We start from the raw sequence: 25,356 nt of genomic DNA, 5'->3' as shown, positions 1-25,356 counted from the left end.
AATGTGTAACAGCAATGCGGAGTTCGTACCTGCCAACAGAACCCTTCACTAGCAATATGTGAACCCAGTTCTACCATGTATAAATATAAACCCGACAGCTTCCATTATTACTAACTATTTCAGTGAGATCGTGTCCCATTAATTGCCTCGGAGCAGTTGAATACTAATTGTGTGTGAACGAACTCGAACCATTACAGTACTACTGTTCTTAGGTCATTCTGATTAATAGGCCTCCTGGCTACAGCTGCATTATTCATTCGTGTTTAGAAGCATATTTCTGTGATCTGGTATTTGGTAATGAGAAGGGGACAGTTTCAACAGAGTGTATAGGTGCCAGATTACAGGGCACCAGGGGAGGAACTGAGAGACCTGAGGCACTGAGAATAAACAGCATGTCCTAAGAGTTCGGAAACGAAAATAAAAAGGGAGGTTGACCAGTTTCAGACAGACGGCGTTCCATGATAAAAGTGGGTGGCCTGATCTGACTATCTGAACTGCATATCTTACCATTGCCAAATTTAAAAGCATTGTAGCATGGATTCAGCTTACGCACACACATGCCCCTACACTCTAGCTCTCTTTTGTACTCAATATTTCAGCCCGCCTGGTTCCAGTGAGCTTCAGGGAAAGTCTTTGTCATGGCCTGGCCAATTGGGTGTGGGCTATTCTGTGGTGCTGCAGACTATGGAACAGGTGATGCCTTGCAATCAAGTCAAATCAAAAGGCGTATTTGCTTGGTGCATGGCAAATAGCTCTTTATCTGCAGCTGGCCCATGTACACCTAGGTCTGCTTATAAATAATTAGCACTGTACAGCGGTACCTTGGGTTACATACGCTTCAGGTTACATATGCTTCAGGTTACAGATTCCGCTAACCCAGAAATAGTACCTCAGGTTAAGAACTTTGTTTCAGGATGAGAACAGAAATCGTGCTCCTGCGGCGCGGCAGCAGCAGGAGGCCCCATTAGCTAAAGTGGTGCTTCAGGTTAAGAACAGTTTCAGGTTAAGAACGGACCTCCAGAACGAATTAAGTACTTAACCTGAGGTACCACTGTAGATTTTTAGGCTTTATATTGCTAGTTTAACAAAATGTCCTCAACAAGTGCCCTGCATGTGTATCTTAGATTACTGTTTTAAAGCTACAAACAAGTAAATACCGGAGAAGTAATTTCAGAAACCTCTTGTGCTGTATTCAAACATGGTTATTTCTGTCCCTAAAATCATATGCAAAGTGTTCACTAATCAAAAGTGTTTTATCTGTTCTCAGATTGCCATTAAACGGGCAAGGAACATTGTGTTTCTTTTTATCCTAAATAGTATATATACGGTGGTACCTCTGGTTACATACTTAATTCATTCCAGAGGTCTGTTCTTAACCTGAAACTGTTCTTAATCTGAAGAAATTTAGCTAATGGGGTCTCCTGCTGCTACACTGCCGCCGTGCAATTTCTGTTCTCATCTTGAAGCAAAGTTCTTAACCTGAGGTACTATTTCTGGGTTAGGGGAGTCTGTAATCTGAAGCGTCTGTAACCCGAGGTACCACTGTATTTCAGTTATTGCTTTTGGAGTATGGGCAGAAAGAAATAATGGTGGGTAATAAATCTGTAGGTGTAATGACAATCTAATCAGTCCTTAATGTGGGCCAGCCTTTGAAGTGCACACATCCCTAAATATTTTAATTTGGAATGCTTGTTCCTGAGGAAACAGCCTCTTTTGCAAGGAAATTGATTTTTTGAGAGCAAGTTCTAAAGCGTGATCTGTAAACAAGTTTGCTTATACAGTATAGCAGGTGGTACTGCAGTTCTCAGTGGGCATAAATTAGGAGCATCAATTCACTGATCCACTAAAAAAAAAAAATCTAGTTGTATATATCGTATTGGTAGCACATCTGCTTTGCATATGGAACATTATAGGTTCAAATTACTGGCATCTTCGCTTTCTGTCTCAGTAGAAGGCTTGTTCCTATATTCCTATCTTCTGCTGATCCAGGAACTTTCAGAAGTTACTATGATGGCAAACGTTCCTGTTCTCCCCCTTCCCCATTTCCCATTATTACTTTTTAGCAGGGGCTTAAAAAAACAAGACAGCCAAGGAAGGAAAAGGTTGGAACCCACAGATGGGCTGTTTGAGTAAAGTGGAGATAATTAATTAATCTGCTTGTGAGTTCATACTGGGGGCATCTGTTGACCTAGGATAAGATCCAGAAGACCCAAGGGTGACATGATAACCAAATGTATGAGCTACTGGTACTGTGCCTTCATGTGGTGTGGAGGGAGGGAGGGAAGAATATTTTGCAGGCATTAACACAGGTTTTCTTAGGCTTGAAATCATCTCTTCCCATCCCCGCTTTGATGTTCAGAAACAATTTTCCAAGCAAGTCAATTAAGGACAGAAGCATGAGAAGCTCTCTGCTAGTGAAACCTTGAGTGAAGTGCACACAAGAGTTTAGAGTGCAATTAAAACCAACAAGATTTTTTATTATTTTTTACTGTGAATATCAAGGAAAAGAAAAAATTAATTGCTGCTTGCATGCATAATAAGGGAAGCCCGGGACTGGGTTAAGACAGTGTGAAATCTTAAAGCTTTAAACAAAGTTAATTCATATCCTTCTAATAAAAATGTCTTGCAAACTGCTATATATATCTAGCTCTTGCTTCAATATTTATTGGGGCTGTTTTGAGCAACTAATAAAATATTGGTTTTTGTTACGGTGGTCGTAATTAGCAGAAATCGTGTTTTACACAGACTTGGCATTTTGGAAGGTATACAGATTAATGGGTTAAATCCAGAGGGGTGCTGTCAGAGCTGCTTGAAGATCCTAGCTCACGGAGGATCACGCTAGCCAGCGATCATTAAGTAAAAGTCTTTATTGAATTACAGTTTCCATTCTCACGCTGCTGCGCGCAACTCTACGTCTAGTAGCTAGGTCGGCGAAGCTCCGTCTGAGTCTCCGCCCCGTGTGCACCAACTTAATATCCTAGCCTTGCTCCACCTTTTCCGCCTGACTGTCCTCCTCTGGGTCCCTCTACCCCCCGGGGCTTCTTCCTTCCGGGATTCTTCTGACGCTGACCCGGACCCTCCTGCCTCCTTGCGCCGGGCTTTAGGACCTGGTTCCCTTTCGGGGCTGCTTACTGCGCCGCCTTCCTCTGCATTTGAACTTGGCGCGCGCGCCCAACCTTCCACTTTCCTCTTAACCGTTTCTTCGCTCCCCGATGGAGGTGTGGCCACTCCTGACTCATGCCCTCCCTCCTGTGGTGAGCTGCCAGCGCTTCCCCCCTGGCTCCCTTCCTCTTCCCTGCTTCCTGGCGGTGACGCTGGTCCCGATTTCCAGCTGCTCCCCCCTGAGTCCCCTCTGGCTCTATCTTCCTGGGGTGCCCCCCTAGACTCCCCCCTTGCCCTGGCCACTGGTGCTCCTTTCTGTGAATCCTCTGATTCACTGGAAAGACTAGGAGATCTCGGGTCGTCGTCATCACTCATCTTTTCTTCTGCCTCCTCCCCTTCGCTCTCTGTTTCCTCCCTTGCCCGTGCCTCTGCTCCTAAACCCCTGACAGGTGCTAATAACATTTTGGCTTCCATCCATTATTCCCCCTGATTTCTGCACACACAGAAAAACTTGCAGACAAGAAGCTATTAAATGGCCTAATGGGGCATCGAACTAACCTAAGGCATTTTGTGTAGGGAACGGCTTCCTCCTTAACTTCTTATTAGAACTCCCTCAAGTATAACGCAAGGATGGAGGAAACCAAACTGAAAATGCAAACAAAATGTGCTGCACTTGGTTCTTGTATTGAATGGAAGGAGCAAAATAAACATCCATATTGTTAAATAGTGTTACTATGATTGCAGAATTTAAAACAGCAGGAAAATAATTGGTGATTGTACAGATTTGAGTCTTCCGATTGTTATACCGGCATGAAAAAGTGAAATTTGCCAGCATTATAATGCTCTCAGAGTGTTATTCCAATATACAATCATACTTGTTTTTATACATGTAAACCACTTAGATACCTATTTTGGCACTACGCGGTATGTAAATTAATAAATAATGATGACAGTTATAGCTGTAGAAGCCATTATGGCAGTAATTTTGATCAGGGCTCTAGCATGAGGGCAATGGGAAAAGGTTTAGCTTTCCATTCACATCTGTTGCAGTTCTGTTGTGGTTTTGATAAGAGGATATCTATCTATCTATATCTATATCTATCTATCTATCTATCTATCTATCTATCTGATATAGATCTAGATACAGATACAGATACAGATATAGATATACAGTGGTGCCCCGCAAGACGAATGCCTCGCAAGACGGAAAACCCGCTAGATGAAAGGGTTTTCCGTTTTTGAGCTGCTTTGCAAGACGATTTTCCCTATGGGCTTGCTTTGCAAGACGAAAACGTCTTGCAAGTGTTCCGATTTTTTTTCCGCTTTACCCCCCTTTTTCTAAGCCGCTAATAGCCTTTTAGCCGCTAATCCGTTAAGCCTTTAATAGCCGCTAATAGCCTTTTAGCCGCTAATCCGCTAAGGCTTTAATAGCCGCTAACTGCTAATAGCCACTAAACCGCTAATAGTGCTAATCCGGTAAGCCGCTAATAGGGTTGCTTCGCAAGACGAAAAAACCGCTAGACGAAGAGGCTCGCGGAACGGATTAATTTCGTCTTGCGAGGCACCACTGTAGATACAGATACAGTGGTACCTCAGGCTAAGTACTTAATTCGTTCTGGAGGTCCGTACTTGACCTGAAACTGCTCTTAACCTGAAGCACCACTTTAGCTAATGGGGCCTCCCGCTGCTGCTGCACAGCCGGAGCACGATCTCTGTTCTCATCCTGAAGCAAAGTTGTTAACCTGAAGCACTATTTCTGGGTTAGCGGAGTTTGTAACCTGAAGCGTATGTAACCTGAGGTACCACTGTATAGATATAGATATAGCTTTTTTTCTTTTAAAAAATGTTTAGGGGTACTCTCATTTTCCTACTCATATTGAAATACTGTCCCTCACTGAGACCAAACTTAGATTCACAAAATGTTTAGTGGTATGCGTATGCCTGCGTCCACCCGGAAAAAAGCACTTGGGGGGGGGAGAGAGAGAGAGAATAGGTAGGTAGGTTGATGATAGATAGATAGATAGATAGATAGATAGATAGATAGATAGATAGTTTTATTGATATAATACAGTGCATTTTCTACCTCTGAGCATTTATTTTACACCTAGCGTCTTCCAATATAATCAAAACAATCCAATATGTTCCTGTGTTCAACTCAGTTTTTTTTAAAAAAGTGAACACCTAAAAATGTAAAATGCAATGCAACAGATAATTTGCAAATGCATGTTTTACAGAGGTACACTAGTCAGAGAGCCATGAGCCATTTCTGCAGCTTTCTGCCAGCACAGTTCTGCTGGTGTGCTATAGGTAAAATGGCTCTTTAGAACAGTGTTTCCCAACCGGTGTTCCGCGGCACACTAGTGTGCCGTGAGACACCGGCTGGTGTGCCGTGGGAGGGAGGCGGGCGAGTCGGGCGGCGAGAGGCGGGGCGGCGGCGGCGAGCACACGCGGGGCGGCGAGCGAGCGAGCTCCCACATCCCATCGCCGCTCGCTTCGGCCGGCCTACTGGAGGAAGGCGCGAAAACCCGGCGGGCTTTTGGGTGGGCGCCAAGCAAGAAAGGCGGGAAGGCTCTGGTCCCTCCCCTCCCGGCGGGGCTCCCGCACGCACCTTTCTGCGCCGCCGCGTCCCGCCTGAGCAGCAACAGGAGGAGGAGGAGGGAGGCCAGCGCCGGCCGGGTCCCCCGGGGGAGCGGGCGCTCCGGGCTGCTCACCATACCCCGCGTCTCGGGCGCAGCAGCCGGCAGTCCGAATGCATCCCGAGCCGCGCTGCTCTCGCCTTGCCTCCTTCTTCGCGCCTCCTCCCGGCTCGCGCGCCGTCCCTGCGCGGATCCGTCCAGCCTCCGGCCGCCGCCGCCGCCCCTCCTCTTCCTCTCCTTCCCCCACCCACCAACCCGCACGGCGCGCTCCCACCGCCCCCGATGGGCGCAACCACTTCCGGGTCCGCTGCAGCCGCCCCTTCCCCGCCTCCGGCAGCCGAAAGTCCCCCAGCGGAGCCCGTCTGGCCGCTCCCCCCGCTCCCTGCCCACCTCCCGGTGTTGAGGCGCCCTCTTTCGTTGCTTCGCGGGGAGGGAAAAAACTTTGACTTTTGTGCGTCCCTCCCGGCGTGACGCTGCGCGCTGACGTCACGGGGCGGGGCTTTAATGGTGGTGTGCCGCGAGATTTTTTTCCGGTAAACAGGTGTGCCGTTGCCCAAAAACGTTTGGGAAACACTGCTTTAGAATGATGCTAGTCCGCTCAGTGACAATGTTTGCAGGAAGGATTACAGCGAAAGCACTTAAGATTGCTTAGGACTGGGAGGTTCACTGCCCAAATACACACAATGGCATATGAATGTCAAATCAGAAACCTGGAACACAGGGACAGAAAAATAATTACCATGACAAATGCATTTGATAAAAGGCCTAACAGAAGTACTGGTTGTGTGCTGCTACCCTGGAATTCCTGTTGTTTCCTCTCATCAGCCTAGAGAGCATTTGCTTCTTGTAGTTAGAGCCCTGCTTCCCACTTCTTTAACCTCTTTTTGAGCTTTCAGGTCAACAGCCATTCAAAACATTTGGCAGTAATGCCCACCAAAGTTCTTCCCATCATTTAGTCACTTGGCAGATACTGTCGAAAGCTCCAGAACTAACCCTGTTGTTGGTGTTAAATCAACCAAGAAACAGATACTTCCTCAGATGTCAAAAGGGCTGCATTCGGTTGTTGCATGGTATACGGAGTGAGAGACATCACACTTCATTAATTGAAGGTGGGCGGAGGGAGTTGTTGTTGCTGTTGTTGTTTAGTCGTTTAGTCATGTCCGACGCGTCGTGACCCCATGGACCAGAGCACTCCAGGCACTCCTGTCTTCCACTGCCTCCCGCAGTTTGGTCAAACTCATGCTGGTAGCTTCGAGAACACTGACCAACCATCTTGTCCTCTGTTGTCCCCTTCTCCTTGTGCCCTCCATCTTTCTCAACATCTTTTCCAAGGAGTCTTCTCTTCTCATGAGGTGGCCAAAGTATTGGAGCCTCAGCTTCAGGATCTGTCCTTCCGGTAAGCACTCAGGGCTGATTTCCTTCAGAATGGAGAGGTTTGATCTTCTTGCAGTCCATGGGACTCTCAAGAGGGAGAGGCATGGCTAATTTGAAAAAAGAGACACAAAACTGAATGCGCCTCCAAAGTATTTCCAGGGAACAAGGAGGAGTTGGTGTTCTTATGATACCAGTGTAATTCAGTGCATCTGCCTGAAGGTCTGGAGTTCAAATTAATTCCTTTAAATATTTTAATATTAATTTAAACCTTTTGGGAATAGTGTTTTGCCATCTTCTTTGGATTGCCTTATGGAATTTGATTTAATATTGAAAGCATGATTACTACATGGTTAAAGCAAATAAAAAATGGGGAGGGGAGAGAAATAAAATCCAAAAATTCCCAACACTATCTCTTCCCTCCAGGGCCTACTGCAAGCCTTTTTAGCTTGTCTTGTCCCTTAGCAGTGGATTTTGAGTTGACTACAATCAAATTTGTGGGTGTTTTGTGTGTTCATAGTGTTTAGGAAAGGGGAAAAAAACAACCTTATCACGGCTTTTCAGTAGATTTAGCATATAATTGTAGAGTTAACTAATTTTCCTAAGATCTTAACGTACTTGAAAATATGCCCTTGGGAACAATCTTGCCATAGCAGGGAATGCAGAAGATGAATGAACAGGTTCCTGCTGTCTCTTTGATTTCCACAGTCCCTTTTATAATGCCCTCTCTCCCCATGAGACTGCCCAAAATTTTGAAATATTAGTCACTTGGTTTTGTTTACTTATATTCTTCTCATACAGTTGGAAAAAATAAGAGTTGAAAATTGCTTAGGTTATTGTGTGTGTGTGTGAGAGAGAGAGAGAATATCCAGGAAGAGGGTTGTAGGGAGGCCAGGATGTAAACATTGTCAACATTCTTGTGTGCCTCTTAGAGCATGGGTTGATGTAAAAATCCAGGTTGATTGTGGTTGGAGTGTTGGATTGGACCAGGAAATCTAGATTCAAAACCTTATTGGCCTTTAAGCTCACTTCACTGAGTGACCTTGGCCCAGTCACATCCCATGGCTTAACAAGTCCCTATCATGATTGGGTTCTACACCTGTAGCATCTTCCCCACTTGTGAAGCCCTTCTGCCTGTCAAGCCACGAGGAGGTGTGCAGATTATGGGTCCTGCTTTTCTTTCCTGCTGTTGTTTGCATAAACTCAGATAGTCTGAAAGGATACTTTGGGAACTAGTGGCACTCCTGCTAGTGATGGACTCCAACTCCCACCAGTCCCAGTCAGCACTATGAATTCTCAGGGATGATTGGAGCTGTAGTCCAACAACTTTTGAAAGGACTCAGGGTTTCCCATCCATGATGGAGTCCCATTCCCTGCTCAGTGCAGCATGAGACTTAAGGTTCCCTGTCTTGCTTAAATATCTCCTGTGAAGGAGAGCCCACCAACTCCTCAGACAGCTTCTTACTGCCAATACTTACTTACTTACAGTCTCTTACTGCCAAGCAGCTCTTACTATTAGGACGTTTCTGTTCCTTACTTGGTCCTGCAGGCCTTTCCTTGGTTTATACTTCTACCCAGTGCTATTTTTCTAGAAAAAGGTTCTAGAACTCAGCATGAACGCCTCCCTTGTTCTCTTATAATGGCAGTGGCAGCTACCTGAGAGGTGCCATAACTGAGTTCCAGTGAGTTCTGGCTGAAAAAAGCCCTGAAACTCAAGGCAGTGTCTGTAGAGGCCCCAGGTAATTTCCCAGGTGCTTACCAGCCCTATACTTGCTGATGTTTAAAAGGTAAAGGTACCCCTGACCTTTATAGGTCCAGTCGCGGACGACTCTGGGGTTGCGGTGCTCATCTCGCTTTATAGGCCGAGGGAGCTGGCATACAGCTTCTGGGTCATGTGGCCAGCATGACTAAGCCGCTTCTGGAGAACCAGAGCAGCGCACGGAAACGCCATTTACCTTCCCGCCGGAGCAGTGCCTGTTTATCTACTTGCACTTTGACGTGCTTTCGAACTGCTAGGTGGGCAAGAGCTGGGACTGAACAACGGGAGCTGACCCCATCGCGGGGATTCGAACTGCCGACCTTCTGATCAGCAAGCCCTAGGCTCAGTGGTTTAGACCACAGCGCCAGCACACCCTTATCCCTATTTGCCTGCCCTCCATGGATTCTGCCCTTGGTCCCACCGATGCTCCTCATTTTGCCCTGTTCGTTCAGGTAGCCTCACTAGAAGGGACTTGCCTGATTCACAAAATTGCCTTTGTTGGTATGGCTGGCTACTTAACCTCTCAAGCTACTCTTGGTGCGAAAAGGGACTGCTCAGCCTGTACACTCATTTACAACAGGCTTCCCCAACCTTGTGCCCTCTCATCAGCCACAGCGGCATGGTCTAGGTTGGAGAAGGCCGCACTGCAAAATTAGCTGTCAGCCATACGTGATGAAACAGACAACCCTAATATCCAGAGCTTTAGATGCCTCCTGTCATTCATTTGCTACGTACCCAGTTCTTCTGCAGTTCACTTTGGTAACATATGTTTGTCAAACCAGGCAGAGGAAACACTCCAATAATATATCACAGTTAGGGGTGGGGGAGACTGAGCTGCGGCAAACATGAAACAATTCTCCCGTCTAGCAGACTTCTTTCGTGTGTTGTGCTTGCCTTCAAACCATGGGAAAAGCATTTGTATTCTGTGCATATAAAACAAAAGTGTGATTTTATCGCTAAAGATTTAGTTGTTATTCTGGAAATATTCATTGTTTTATTTAAAACAGGACTTTCCTTTCTTTACAACTATATAATAAACTAATTGCTTCATTTCAGCTCTGATTTAAACAAGTTTTATTCAATGCAGGCAGTACACTTAAAGCTAATTTATTGCATCTAGATTTAAAAAAACCCTGTCATTTAGTTTTATGGCACTTCCTAAAAGAAAACAAATTTTAAGTTGTTTTGGTTGTTTAGATCCTTTGAGGAATAAAGAGGGCTACAGTTCAGACAAGTCCATTTCCTTCTGTAATGGGAAATATTCCAAGCATTTCTCTTCAAACAAAACCCAAAAGATTATCTTTACAGACTTCTGTTTAGGAGATTTTTGGACAACACCCTAGAACAGGAAGCCACAGTTTTCCCCAAATTTATACAGGATGGAAATAGATAATATTTCCATTATGAAAACACCCAGCTGCGACTAATGATTTCAGATTTTATAATGGAAGTTTTTGGCACACACTCTTTGGCTGTACCTGAAAGTTTAAATTTAGTCAACAATTCAACATAACGGGTGGAATCCAATTTGTAATTCTAAGCACTGTACCTCCAAAGATTAGTCAATAATTTAACAGTGGGTGAAATCCAGTTGGTTAGAGGAGGCAGGGAGATGACTTTGGCTGATTACCATTTCCACCATGCAACTCCCAATGCATTTGGAGAAGTGCGAATTTCAAGGTTTCCGGACACATCTTGTTTCAGAAAGTGTGAATTAGGTTTGCCTTGTAATGTGGACAGAATCAAATTCCCCCCCCCTGTTCCTATGCAAAGCAGAAGGGTGTGTGTGTGTGTGTGTGTGTGTGTGAGAGAGAGAGAGAGAGAGAGAGAGAGAGAGAGAGAGAGTTTTGAGTCGAAAACCAGCAGAGTAGTGGTTGCTTAATCCTTACCCAATACAGTGGTACCTCAGGTTAAGTATTTACCTAATTCGTTCCGGAGGTCCGTTCTTAACCTGAAACTGTTCTTAGCCTGAAGCACCACTTTAGCTAATGGGACCTCCTGCTGCTGCCGCGCCACCGGAGCACGATTTCTGTTCTCATCCTGAAGCAAAGTTCTTAACCCGAGGTACTATTTCTGGGTTAGCGGAGTCTGTAACCTGAAGCGTATGTAACCTGAAGCTTATGTAACCCGAGGTACCACTGTATGTCACTAAATTTGCATAGCTTTGCCTAATACGTTGCCACATAGATTAGTCAATTATGTCAGCCAGTTTGGGGAAAGTTGAACCCCACATGGGGCAGGCATTCACCAAAGTCCAAGCGAGGAGGCAGAGGAGAATTTTGACAAAGAAATGTTGCCTCTGTGTTAGTTCCTTCTTCTGCCTATGGAATTAGTTTGGCCAACTTATATATAAAGGTTTTTTTTAGCAGAAATGGTTGGCGGGGGGGGGGGAGCAAGCAAGTAAAATCCACTGACATTAATGGAACTTAACCTTTTAACACCTAACATTTTCTCCATGTGCGTCTTCAAATGGCATTCTAGGAAAGTAAACGATCTTGTTTAATATCTGAGGCCTTCTGTGAATGTGAAACAGTTAGACTAAAAATGTCCTTATTGTTATAATAAATATCTGGTTTACGCTGATAAGAATTGAGAGGGTTCATGTCGTGCCAGGCGAAAAAGCCAAAAGAATCAGTTTAATTGAATCTTCTTACTTAGAATGTCACAGTTCTACAGAATAGAGGTCTGGGGAATTGTGGCAAAACGCTGCCTTGGCACCTTCTTATTGGCTGCGTGGTTCAGTTGTATTATTCCTTCTGGTCCCACTGAAACCAATTGTAGGCAAGTTGTTTTTTTATAGCAGACAAAATGTGTCTTTTGAGCTAACCTTGACTGTATAAATATATGGTTCAGGTTATATATCACTGAATTTATTGGGTCAAATAAGGGGAAATGCATATAAAAAAGTTTGAAGCAATGGGAGATTTATTTCTTAATGCCTCTGTTTTCTTATTTTATTACGTTCTCAGAACTTGCATGCTTTGCATGGATGCGCCACTTATTTTATCTCTGACCTTGCGCGGTGCTTGGGAACACCATTTAAAAACAAAACAAAACGTTCTAAAAATAGTGCCATTCCATTTTTCACCAGACGCTCTTTAAAATGGTGTTTGTCTGAGAGTCATGTCTACAATCATGGGAACCACAAGCACTGGGGTCATCACAACTGTTACAGTACAGGGGCCTTGGCCCTAAAACAATTCTTCCATTTACCCACAATATCTGCCTCTGAACCCATAAGTTGAGCATCTGTTTTTAGTTTGTCTGGTTTGCTTCCTTGCCACGTCTGGAACTATTGGATCTGTTCTCTGATTACAGGGCATTTGCGTTATCTGGATTATGCGGGCTGATTTGTGAGACATTGGTGGATGTATGGGCATCCCATTTCATTATGTATTCTTTACTTTTATATCCCGACTTTCTCCCAAGGAGCCCAAGATGGTGTACATAGTTCTCTCTTCCCTGTTTTATTTTCCCAGCTGGTGAGCTTAGGTTGAGACACAGTGAGTGGCTCAAGGTCACCCAGTGAACTGCAAGGCTAACTGGGGATTTGAACTCCTAAGTCTCCCAGGTAGCAGCCCAGCACTCTAACCATTGTGCCACACTGCTTCTCAGTGGCATGGGCTAGGATATGGTTACCCCTTCCTTTTCTGTGGGTCCATGACTTTTCTGCTATCCCATTTTAGACTTTTTTTTGCCATTTACAGGATAGCTTTGTTCACTGTAGCCACTGAGAAAATTAGAAATATGCTGATTTGACTGATGTCCTATGACTCGGTGATAATTTGATATAAATTTACATTGAGCTTCCTCTTCTAGATCAATGCTCCTTATTTCTCTCCCCCCATAATAATAATAGCAATATTAATAGTTATTTTGATCTAAATTTTTATACATCGCTGTGCTGTGGATGTCTCAGACTGACTGATTTCAAGAAAGGTTAGGATAGTGTCTAATTTTGTGATCACTGACTCACTGGAGAATATCCACTACCTGCTCCATCCTGACCTTTCCATGGCCTTAATTCCTCAGTATCGGCAAATTAGGATTCTAAGGTCTCTGTTGCTTTAAGGCACACATGGGCAACCCGTGTTGCCTCTTCAGTGGCACAACAACCCCTGGGGATCCCCGCCTGATCAGCTTGCAGCTGGGGAGAAGTGACGCTGCCTGCACTGATACTCCTAGAACAGGAACCCTGATCTTGACTGTATTGGGTGTCTTTCGCTGCAACAGGTCAAAGCTTTGCCTTGTATTATCTCAATAGTCCCAAACTCCACAGTTCCTGCGCTGCTCATTACTGTACAGAGACAGCAATCACAGCAACTTCAGGTCACTAGGAGGCGTGGGAATAAAGGCCCCCTCCCCTCCCCATCAATTCTAAAAGGTTTTAAACAGTTCTAATTTTGGTTCCTCTGATTTGTTTTTGTGGGGTTAGTGTTGGTTAAATGTTTAGTTGGGGTTGGGAGTTATTTTAGTTTGGATATAACTACAAGCTTTTTATTGTTGTTGTTGTTGTTGTTGTTGTTCTTATTGGTTTCTATTGATTTATTGGTTTGTTTGTTGCTTGTATAGGATATTTTGTTTTTTTAATGTTTTGCTGTGTTTTTATATATGTTGTAAGCCACCCAGAGTGCCTGGGGAAACCCAGAATGTTGGAAGGGGTATAAATTGAAAATAACAACAACAACAACAACAACAACAACAACAACAACAACAACAACAACAGATGCAGCCTCATGCGAGTATGTGTGTCCATGGGGGTATGAATAAGAACATAAGTGCCTAAGCACAGTGGTAGAACACATCCTTTGCATGGAAAAGATCCCAAATTCAAATGCTGGTATCTTCAATAAGGCTGGGAAAGACTACTGCCTGAAACCGTAGAGAGCTGCTGGCAGTCTGCATATATTCTGCAGATAAACCTTGCTGAATTCAACCAAACTCTGTAGTAGTGTTTTGTTCTCACACTGGCCAGATCGAAGCCCCTGGGAAGCCCACAACCAATAGCATGTTCTCCAGCCGCTAGCATTAAAAGGCATACAGATACTGGAGACAACTTAGCCATCATGATTAAAATCCATTTGTTGCCTTATCTTACATAAATGGTCTAATCTTCTTTTAAAGCCATCCAAAGTACTGGCCATTGCCACATCTTGTAATAGATTCCATATTTTGACTAGGAGTGTGTGTAATGAATGTATGTTAATGTGCTGGGACAGACCACCAGATATATTCGCTGCATGCAAACACCCAGCGCCAAATTTAACCCTGGGAGTAATTATTATTTTTATTTGTTTTGCCAATGGCCCCGCTTTAAGGAATATCCCTTGGAGTGCATCCATGTGCTATGAACTTAAGATAAGAGCGTAAGAACATAACATAAGAAGAGCCTGCTGGATCAGGCCAATGGCCCATTTAATCCAGTGTGGGAAACTAGCAAGCAGGATTTGAGCACTAGAGCAACCTTTTGTGGACTCGTATTCTGAACTGGTATTGAGAAGAGTTGCCCTCAATAGCCCTCTCTTTCATGAATTTGTCTAATGTATTAAAGCCATCCAAGTTAGTGAATGGCTCTTCTTTCTTTTCTTTCTTTTATTTTTTTCTTTTATTTTAAAAATATTCTTTATTACATAAAAACATTTTACATCAAACATATACAAGCCCAGTGAACAACATAAACAAACAATAGACACTAACTAACAACATGTGTTTTTTGACATTACACACACTCTTAACTTCCGACTCACCTCATTGTACTTTTTACACTCTGTTATTCTATAGGCAGTTCATTATGATTATTCTTTTCCGTTACTTATCAAAATAATTTTTTGCTATTAAGGTTTCCTTACCCTTCAAGATTCAATCTGAGTCTGTCAGGAGCATTGCATTATCTCAGTATTTTTTAAGATATTTTTTGAATATCCAGTCTTTAATAACTTTCTGATTTGATTTTCCTCTTATTCTCCCAGTCATTTTCATAAGCTCAAGGTATTCTATCATTTTCACTTGCCAATCAGTTTTTGTGGGGATCAGATCACTTTTCCAATTTTTAGCTATTAAAATCCTAGCCACTGTGGTTGCATACATAAACAGGGTTCTGAGGTTTTTCTGTATTTCCATGGACATAATGCCTAACAGAAAGGCTTCAGTTGTTTTTTTAAGGACAGTTTGAAGATCTTTTTGAGTTCATTATATATTGTATCCCAGAATTCTCTTATCTTCAGGCATTCCCACTACATGTGCATGAAGGTACCTACCCCATTTTTACATCTCCAACATACATCTGAGCTATTCTTATACATCTTGGCCAATTTGGTTGGTGTCAGGTACCATTGGTACATTTTCATTGCATTTTCTATCAAATTGTAGCATGCGGTGAACTTTATGTCTTCTCTCCAAAGCCTTTCCCATTCATTCATATATATTTTGTGTTCAGTGTCCTGAGCCCTGGACATTGAATGGCTCTTCTTTCACATATTTCCTTACTGTAGCCCAGTCTGGGTATTCAAAACACACACAATGCTAATCTACAACAGCCCTACTTGTCTGGGATGGGGCTAGTGCAAGGTTCAACATGTGATTCTATTTGCTTGTATCTGAATGTCTGAACAACCCTCTGCATTTTTCTCATGTATATATGTGTTGTGTTCCCCCTTGGAAATGCAGACTTGTATTTGTGATTCTTTTTCTCATATGCATAAAATCCTCTTTCTCATAAAAAAAAACTTTGTAAAAGAAATATTATCATCTTCTATCTCTATCTAGTTTGGCTGATAATATTGAAAAATATGGAAGGTATTAAATACAAACTGGATCTTTGACATGCAAACTTGTTTTCCTTGTTTGTTTGAAAACATTCAGTTAAGGAGCTTAGTAAAAGTTTTGTGTAAAACTTGTAAATTAATTCCAAGAAAAGCAATATGGTCTGTGAAAACTGGAATGATTACTTGGTAGGAAATTGAAATGTGTAAAATAATAGGAACGGAAGCATGCTGTGTACAAAGTAGAGAGGCATAATACTGCCTCAGGGTATGCTGGGAGTTAAAATATACATGTTGAAAGCAGGCTAGAGCAGTAAGGAAGGCTTGCCTTTAAAAATAATAATAATAACCATTCAGACATGCCATATTTCACCTTTATTTTCCCTACATTTTTGGCTCTGTCGGATTTGACTTTTCTGTATTTAAAAAAATAAAAAGTATGAGAAACAAGTCCATAGCTTATAAAATGTGTTGTTTTATAAGCCCTCAACATGGCCACTGAGTCTTAGGGATTGTGTGATAGTGGAGTGTATCTTTATCTGATACCTTAAGAATGAAAAAAAGCTTTAAAAACTCTTCTAAAAAGCAAATAGCTGAGCATGTTGTAGTAGTGAGATGTGCTGTGTCAAACGGTTGGAGCGGCTGTTAAGTTTTACCCTGTGACAGCTTTGCCCTCAAGTGTCGTTTTTAGACTGGGCTTTGAGTCTCGGGACTGCCAATAAAAACGGAGAGAAGCGATTTCTCAGTATGATGCTTGCCACAAGAGTGAGTTGATGCTGGATGGAAGAGGGACAAAAGAAGCAAAAACTTGCCTTGAGGCGCATACAGGCCTGCTTGTCTTAGCTTTGCAGTTTTTGCATTTGGCTGTTGTTTGTGAAGTCCGGTCCTTTTGCATCGCTCAAATATTGGTCAGCTGTGCGCCATAAAAAAGAAAAGTGGAGGTTTGGCTTCCCCCTGCCTCCCCTGTTTTTCTCTTGTAATAAAGTGGTGTGCCATTGGCTGAGTAATTTTCAGCTCCAAATGAGACGAGATCAGTCACAGTGGTTTTCACAGGATGGATGTGAAGGATGGATGGTGGTGCCACTTAATCAGAGATAGAGAGAATATGTGTCTGCAAACTCATTGAGTGTAACATTTCCTAAATCAGTGCTGCTGCCCAGACTTGCTATTGTGTGCGTGTGCTTTTAAATAAAAAACAAAAACAAAAAACCAGATCTTTAGTTTAAATCATGGGTAGGCAAACTAAGGCCCCGGAGCCGGATGCAGCCCAATCGCCTTCTAAATCAGCGTGTTTTTACATGAGTAGAATGTGTGCTTTTATTTAAAATGCATCTCTGGGTTATTGTGGGGCATGGGTATTTGTTCATCCCCCCCCCAATATAGTCCAGCCCACCACATGGTCTGAGGGACGGTGGACCGGCCCACGGCTGAAAAAAGTTGCTGACGCCTGCTCTATCCGGTATAACTCCTTGGGATTCCCCTCTACTAGCCCATCTCCACAAATTCCATATTTGTCTAGTTCTTTTGCTCCCAGCCTTCTTTTTCTGCAGTGACACCGCTCAAAGCACTTTCGCAATTTGAAATGTCTTTCCCTGATTCACGCTGCTTGTTTCACTCTGGACTTGATATCTTTTGAGATTGATCCACATGAATTTTAACCCTTAGATGGGATTATCCACAATTTAAACATATGTGAACATTTTGGTAAAACTGTTGTCCTACAGCAGTAATGAATGGTATGCAATGGTGTCTTGTCTTTTGAAGGAAGTAATCTGCCAGATGATATTTGGGTGGGTGGGTGGGGGGAAATAGAGGCAATTTTTAGTTGGAATCATAGAGTGAGAATAGACCCTAAGGATCATCTAGTCTACCCCCTTGCAATCCAGGAAAATACAGTTGGCCCTTATGGGGCTCAAACCCATGACCTTGGTATTACCAGCACCACGCTCTTACCAGCTGAGCTAAGTGATATTTCCTCCCCCTCCAGCTCCCTTTCAGTCTGTACTGTGGGGCTCCCTAACTCTCCAGAGCATTTAGGGAAGGCAGGAAGATTTATTTGAGGGAGGGCAAATCATACTCCAAAATCTCCCCCTGTTCTTCTGTCAGATTCCATCCTTCAACACACAGACACCACTGGGTACTACCCAGTGGATGTTATTCTAAAATGTGAGGCTTATGCGGGTTTATTCCCATTTTTTTTGGTAAGAAATCTCTTCTCATGTTTCAATTACTTACTTCAAATAAAATTATTACCCTTAAGCCATCAGTGCTGAAAAACAAAAGTTGCTCTGCATATTGAAGTCTTTGAAAATAAACTGATTTTAGTGGCTTTCATTTTATCCATAATTGCAGTTTGCTTTGGCACAGCTGTTTGAGTAAACCTGCAAAATGAATTAGAAATGGATTGATGAAGCTGTAAGACAAAATACAGAGGGATATGGTTAAGCGGTTTTCAAGAAAAAGCACACTTCATTCGATTGTCAGTATGTAATGGCTTTATTTTGAAAGCAAAACGAAATGAAACAATAGGTCCAATTTCTGTATTAACAACAAAGGCATAATTTTCTTACAAGCTTCTGAAGTATTTTAAATCCATATAATTATCTTTCAGTCTGCAGATTTTGCTCTTGTCATTTATAGGATAAGTACATCCATTGGCCTTTTTACGACGCTGCAATCTAAAAGCATAAAGAACATGAGGGTAAGCTCAACATACTCACATAACTCCAAACATTGATACGGCATGGCAGATTCTATTATTTACAGTGCTCTGGCAATCGCTGCTGAAAGCTAATTGGGTTTCATTTATTTATTTACTGTTAATACTTTTATTGATTTTTTTTAAAAAATCAAATTTAACAAATAAGGAAATAGAAGCAAAAAATAGAGAGGGAAAGAAAAGGGGGGGCAGAAAAAAACCCTTGTCAGCTCACAATAAGAATTCTACAGTCATAAATACATCCAGCTCAATTGGGTTCTATTTATAATGGCATATTGAGCTGGCGCTCCTCTTACCAAGGCAGCACTACATGTGGAAAAGTTTCCCACAGCCACTATTGGGAGTTCTAGCTGGTGAACCATTTTCCTGCTTGCACTCATCAGATAATTACGGGCTGCAGCTCTCATCATCTCCGGCCATTGACCCTGCTGGTTTTGTTGTCCCAAACATCAGGAGAGCACCATATTGTCTACCCCTGCCTTATGCGATGGTCTTGGCAATTATAGAAAGCCACTCCTGTGAAGTTGCTTTTTGGGATGAGGGGATAAAGGAGACAAGGAAATCACTGCCATAGTTAGGACCGCTTTCATGCAAGCAACCTGAGACCAGTTTGCCTATGAAATCGCCTTATCCCACATGTTCCCAATCCATCGCTTCAATCGGCGGAATTGGCACTGCTGCATAATACTCGTTCCACATTTGTAAGAACTCAGTTATTTAGTGTGGCAGCACCTGCACTTTGGAATTCCCTGCCTACTGAGATCAAGCAGGCACCTTCATTGTACTTTTTTCGGTGCCTGCTCAAAATATTATTGTTTAGACAAGGTTACCCAGATGCTTATGGCGTTTCCAAGATGCTTACGGCGTTTCTATGCGCTGCTCTGGTTTGCCAGAAGCGGCTTAGTCATGCTGGCCACATGACCCGGAAGCTGTACGCCGGCTCCCTCGGCCAGTAAAGCAAGATGAGTGCCGCAACCCCAGAGTCGGTCACGACTGGACCTAATGGTCAGGGGTCCCTTTACCTTTACCCAGATGCTTAGAAAGTTGAAGAAATTTTAATCTGTTTTAGTATGTTAACTTTGTATGTTTTGAAGATAGTGGTACCTTGGTTGTCGAACTTAACCCATTCCGGGAGTCCATTCGACTGCCATAATGGTTTGAAATCCAAGGTGCAGCTTCCAGTTGGCTGCAGGAGCTTCCTGCACTCAATCGGAAGCCACAGAAGCTGCGTCAGATGTTTGGCTTCCAAAAAACGTTCGCAAACCGGAACACTCACTTCCGGGTTTGTGGCATTTGGGAGCCAATTTGTTCGGGAGCATGCCATTCGACAACCAAGGTACCACTGTATGTGATTTCTTTCTCCGTTATATTGTTTTATCTTTTTGTAAAATGCTTTGCGGTTGTTGTTGTTTTGACAAACAAGCGGTTTATAAATTTTATAAAACAGTATAAATAAAATAGGACCTGTCACTGAGATAGGGTCCCTTCCCTTGTTGCCTGAGGCCATACAGGTTAACAATATTAAGTTTAGATGTAGCCTCCAACACCTTTGCCTGTTGTGTTGGTCTGAGTGTTATTTATCCACTTGATCAAAAAATAGAAGTATTGTACTCTCTTGCATTAAAATCGTGACTCAGAAATCATTTTGTTACCTTCTTTATGCGTTTTGTGATTTATGAATCAAATAAAACTGGTCAGAGACACACATATCTTAGATTTGGTGCACATATTCCATTTGTATATATATATATCACAAAGATAGTCTTCCTTTCCTTCATGGAACTCAAGACAGAAAGGATAGTCTTCCCAATTAGTTTCCCATAGAGACACTGACCGGACACCAGACCTTCTCAGTTTCAGCACAGTTGGGGGGACAGGCCCTGATGGCAACACAAAATCAAATTGTATGTTCATCTTAACTGGAATCTGAAGGATTTTTGTAAGCTTAAATGTGAACAGGCTTCTGAACAAAAGATTTGTAATTGTGTGACTCAAGTCATTGCTAAGCAATGGCATACTTTCCTTTTTCTGATATGCCTGCTCTCTTTCACACCTCATCTTGCCTCCTGTTTGTTTTTGCTCCTTTTCTGTTTGAGAAATGTAATCTATACCAATTAACTGTGTATCTGATTTCAAGGGATGGCATCACTCCTTTCCTAAAACCACTGGGGTTACCAATTAAGCAACATCCTGGCTACTTGGTTAGCATTTAATCAACCTTCACTTGGATTTTTCCTATTTCTTTACTTGGAATCACCCTCCCCTTCTATTTGGCTAAGGCTATCTGAATCATTAGCTCACTGAGCAGGGAGACAAATCAAATTGTTAAAGGTAGATGACTGAAAATTCATTTAACTCTTTTAATTACCTAGCCCGAAACAAGTGTAATGGTTTGGGGGGAGGCAGAGTTTCTTGTCCCTGCCCTCTGATTAAGAGCAATTTGTTACAGAGGAAGCCCTTCATTTGCATGAAATAGGTTGACCTCTATCTGAGTTGTTGAATAATTATGTTTAACTATAAAAACTCCATATTGGCATATACGTTTGGGACTTGGACTGCACTGGGATTGCAGTGGTTAAGCTGGTGATTGATACTGGGTGTGTGCAATTGGACCTGTTTTATCACTGATTCATACCCACTATTTATTATCTATCCAAATTGTACCAACTGCTAATATGACTGGAATTTTCTCTACTCGTCCCCCTTCCAACTTCTCCATCCCAGTACTTGGGGTGCAGCTTTGCTATCTGTTTCTCTTGCAGCTAATCATAATATTTACAGATTAAAACCTCGGGAATCCCTATCACTGATATATAGGTCAAACCTAGAAGGCAATAAGGGACTAAATTGTAGAAACCTTATGTCCATTAAATATTTCTGTCAAATGTGTCTGCCCCGTTGTTAGAGCAACTGAGAAACTTACAGCTCAGTCTGTCAACATCACCCTTGCAAAATTAAGAAAACACGTTTTATTCCTGTAAAGAAGTCCCACTTAATCACATGTCCTCCAGTATGCTAGATAGATGGAATAGTGTGGTTCCAACAGTCTCAGCAGATGAGATACCACTCTGGAGAGGTAGCACAGCTAACACTTTATCTCGGGTCACACACTTCTTTGACCAATCAGGGCTCTGGAGAACTCACTGTCCTTAAAAATGTGTGTGTGTGTGTGTGTGTGTGTGTGTGTGTATGTATGTATGTATGTATGTATGTTGTGTTAGAAAGACAAGGTTTTAGTAAATGGAATGGAATGGAAGAAACAAAACAGAAACCTGCAATTCATTTTGGCTTCCCCCGACATCCAAACCCAGGATTCTGCTCCTGGTATATCTTGAATTGCTAACCAGCTGTAAACCATGGTTTGCCATTGGCTTACGAAGCCTGGCTTGTTAGGGAGCACCAAACCACAATTCCAGATTCAGATGGAAGAGAAAATCAAGCTAAATTGTGGCTTCCTGATTTGTTCCTCCCACTTGCGCCCAGGGAGGAGTTGAGGAAGAGCAACTGGGAACAATAAACTGCAATGAGAGGGCAACTTTAGCTTATTGTGACGTGCAGATGTGCCCAATTATTCCAATAGGGATGCCCCTTGGACTTTTCTGATTTGTTGTCAGCAAACATCTGTGGGACGTTTCAGAGCTACTGCTCATATTTATTATTATCATTAACTTCGCTCCACGATGTAATTTAGAATTATAATACGGGGCATTTATTTTAAAGTTCTAGTTTGGATGTCGGCAAAGTGATTTGGGATCAACATATCTTAAAATTAACCTTCCTGCTTGAAAAGAACAGCTAAATACATGACTACAGAGAGGATATGCACTCTTTTGTATAATGACAAAAGACTCAGAAAAAATTAAAGAAGACATATGTTAATATAGCAGGCTAGGGAGCTACTAAATTAGCCTTCAGGGGTCACAGATTGAAATAATCATATGTAAAATACAAGAGGAGGAAGCCAAACCATTAGAGTATATATTACACAGCCAGTGAACAAAAAATGAAATACCAATCATATAAGAGATCTCATTGTTATAATACTCAGCAAGGAGGTCGGAATCTATTCTGCGAAATGTCAGGGAATAAAGGGCTAGCTTTTACTGAAGTGTGAGCATAATGAATAGAGGTGCAGATAAAACATGAAAGATTCTTTTGTCAGATTAAGGAATAAAAGGCTCAAGATGCACTTAGTGAGCTTTTGAAGGGATTGGAAAAGGCTACTAACACTCATCAAAAGTTAATAGAAATTAATATGCTTTAACTTATGTGTATCGTCAGCCTTTTTTCCAAGCTGAGAGTAGAAAATCATTTACCAATAGTATTATCTATACTGAAAGAAGAAATCAGAAAGTTAGAAGTTAGCTGATTCCTTTCAAAGAATTCCTGAGGCATGTTGCTGAAGGCAAAGTGTGATATTTGATGGCGTTGCACTTGGTTTTTGGGGGCTTTTCCTCAAAAGGAAAATAGCATGGTTTATATTGGCATTCAGCTGCATATGTGACTGAAAAAGTCCACCCTTGGTCATTCCAATTTCTTCATGATCTCTTTGGCTGTGTACGTGTATATATACATACCCACCCCCAAAAAATACCACTGGAACATCCGTTGCATCCTCTTTCTTTATTGACTGAACTTTGAGGATCTTCTGAGTGACTTTATTCATAGGAATCAAGCAGCTTTGGTTGCCAGTAAGGTTAATTAATGAAATAGAGTGCCTTTGGTAGCCATTAAATAATGTTCTCTGCTGTGCTCACTCTATAGCTAGAGCTGTCAGTGTGACTTTATTCTGGAAGTGTAAGGTGAGCTTCTTACAGCATGTGTTGATAGCAGAGTATAGGCTGGCTCCATACTATGCAGCTAGCTACTATCCACGATGGGATGCGGGTGGTGCTGTGTGTTAAACCACAGAGCCTAGGGCTTGCCGATCCGAAGGTCGGCGGTTCGAATCCCCGTGACAGGGTGAGCTCCCATTGCTCAGTCCCTGCTCCTGCCAACCTAGGAGTTCAAAAGCACGTCAAAGTGCAAGTAGATAAATAGGTACCGCTCCGGCGGGAAGGTAAACAGCGTTTCTGTGTGCTGCTCTCGTTCGCCAGAAGTGGCTTAGTCATGCTGGCCACATGACCCGGAAGCTGTACGCCGGCTCCCTTGGCCAATAAAGCGAGATGAGCGCCTCAACCCCAGAGTTGGCCATGACTGGACCTAATGGTCAGGGGTACCTTTACCTTTACCTCACCTTCCACGATAAGGAGAACTGCATAAATAGTGTGGTGTGCCCCCCAACCTTCCTTCAAAAGTAATTCGCATGGTTCCTGATAAACCAGGGTAGCCTGTAACTTCACGTGACACACATTTGATGATGGTGACTCCACCAGTGATAGTTATATGCCATGGTTCAGAAACATGGACTGCTATATAAGGCAACCCTTTATTCCAGCTCTGTTTATGTTGATATACACTAGATCTGCAACTTGCACCTGATTCACCTATGTGATTGCAGCTTTGTGCAGGTGGTGGGGAAATGAATGAATGAATGAATGGGGAGCAGGGGGAAACTGCTGGAAGGGGCTGTCTGAGATTTTGTGAGATCTCACAAAGGCCCTGTGAGATCTCACGCAACCTTCCCAGAATCTGGTAAGCAAGATGGATGACTTAAAAAGCTCTTTCTGCACTGGGTTTTTATGCTGTGGGAATTCTTGAATCATTTCATCAGTTTTAAGGTTTTAATCACTACTGTGGAAGTACAGAAATCAGTCAGATAATATCACGCGCCAGATTGATGGTTGTGGTAGCAGTGTTGCGTTATGAATTCATGTTGGAGGTAGCATCAAACAATATTATTCCATTTTGAATTGTGGTAAACTTACAGGACATGTAATATCCCTTCCAATAGTTTACATCAGCATCCATAACTAAGAGGTATTGTTCAGTGAAATGGTGGTTTGGCCTGTGTGAATGGTCTTCAGGGTTGCACACTTACTTTCTTCGCCCTAACATGCTTTGAGGCTTGTTCTGACTTCGTAGTTTGAATAAACCATAGTTTTATGCATTACATTGGAATTGGTAAACTGTAGTCTGCATTTCCCTCCAAACCAGAACTACTCTTTCCCCAAATTATAAGGCTTTCTCAGGAAATCAGGGAGAGAATCCAATTGTGTGATGGGAGTGGGGAGTGTGTGAGCCCATGACTTGCTGGCCAAATCTTGATTTGTTGATTATATCTGAAACTGTCTACAGTATGTAAGGAAAATAAGATCACTAGGATCAAGTTGCATTGGTTATATAGTGTGCATTAGCAGTCCACACATGAAAGGGAAGGGTATTCAGGAATGGAAAAGGATACTGGTAAAAAAATACCAGAGTTGTTAATTACTACATCAAGTGAACAGAAGTTCCAAGGTCATTCCTTCCACAGTGAAAAGAAACGAGGATTTATTATTTAATTGCCTCTCAGGAAGGGGGAAAATGCTAGGAAGTCCATGTTGAGTTCCAGCTTTGAACATTTTTATTTAGTGGGAACTGTGACAAAAAAGACCACATGTAACAGCAATAATTAGATACTGTGAATGCAAAGGGAACTGATGAATTTGCACAGTATTCCAGACAGGAAGTCCAGGTTGTACACACACACACACACACACACACTTTTTAAAATTGGATTAGCTGTGGCATCTTTCAATATTATGAAATACAAGTTGTATTTTTCAGGACTGAGAGCTGTTCTAATTGCTAGAAATACAGTAAATGTCCCCATCACTCTCTGGGTTTAATCTTAGCATAATTAGCTCCTTGCACAATAGAGTGCTTAATTTGAATGGCTGACAGGGCTCATTAACTTACAGAAGTGATTCCTGAGATTTTTTTTTGGTGGTTAAAATTGGGATTTCCGCCTGGGAGAATTTCAGGAAGTATCACATAGTTCGTTCCAATATTTCAGAATTAAGTTTTGAACATAAAGCTAGACATTTAAAAGTTAAAGATACAGTGATGAAGCCTTCTCCTCAGTGG

The 25,356-nt window shown here is 42.5% G+C and overlaps 1 protein-coding gene and 1 long non-coding RNA gene across 9 annotated transcripts in view; both read left to right on the top strand.

Annotated features, from left to right (window-relative positions):
• PTPRG (protein tyrosine phosphatase receptor type G) overlaps positions 1 to 25,356 on the top strand; it is a 536,428-nt gene that overhangs the window by 178,497 nt on the left and 332,575 nt on the right. The window lies entirely within an intron of this gene.
• Positions 6,321 to 12,841, top strand: LOC310700326. Its single transcript, XR_014522566.1, has 3 exons — positions 6,321 to 8,233; positions 9,449 to 10,658; positions 11,001 to 12,841. It is a non-coding gene; the product is annotated as an uncharacterized lncRNA (long non-coding RNA).

The sequence above is a fragment of the Podarcis liolepis genome, assembly GCF_965112155.1.
Source record: "Podarcis liolepis genome assembly, chromosome: 2".
Taxonomy (NCBI): domain Eukaryota; kingdom Metazoa; phylum Chordata; class Lepidosauria; order Squamata; family Lacertidae; genus Podarcis; species Podarcis liolepis.
The sequence above is the reverse complement of the archived record's forward strand: the minus strand, read 5'-3'. Positions and strand labels throughout refer to the sequence as shown.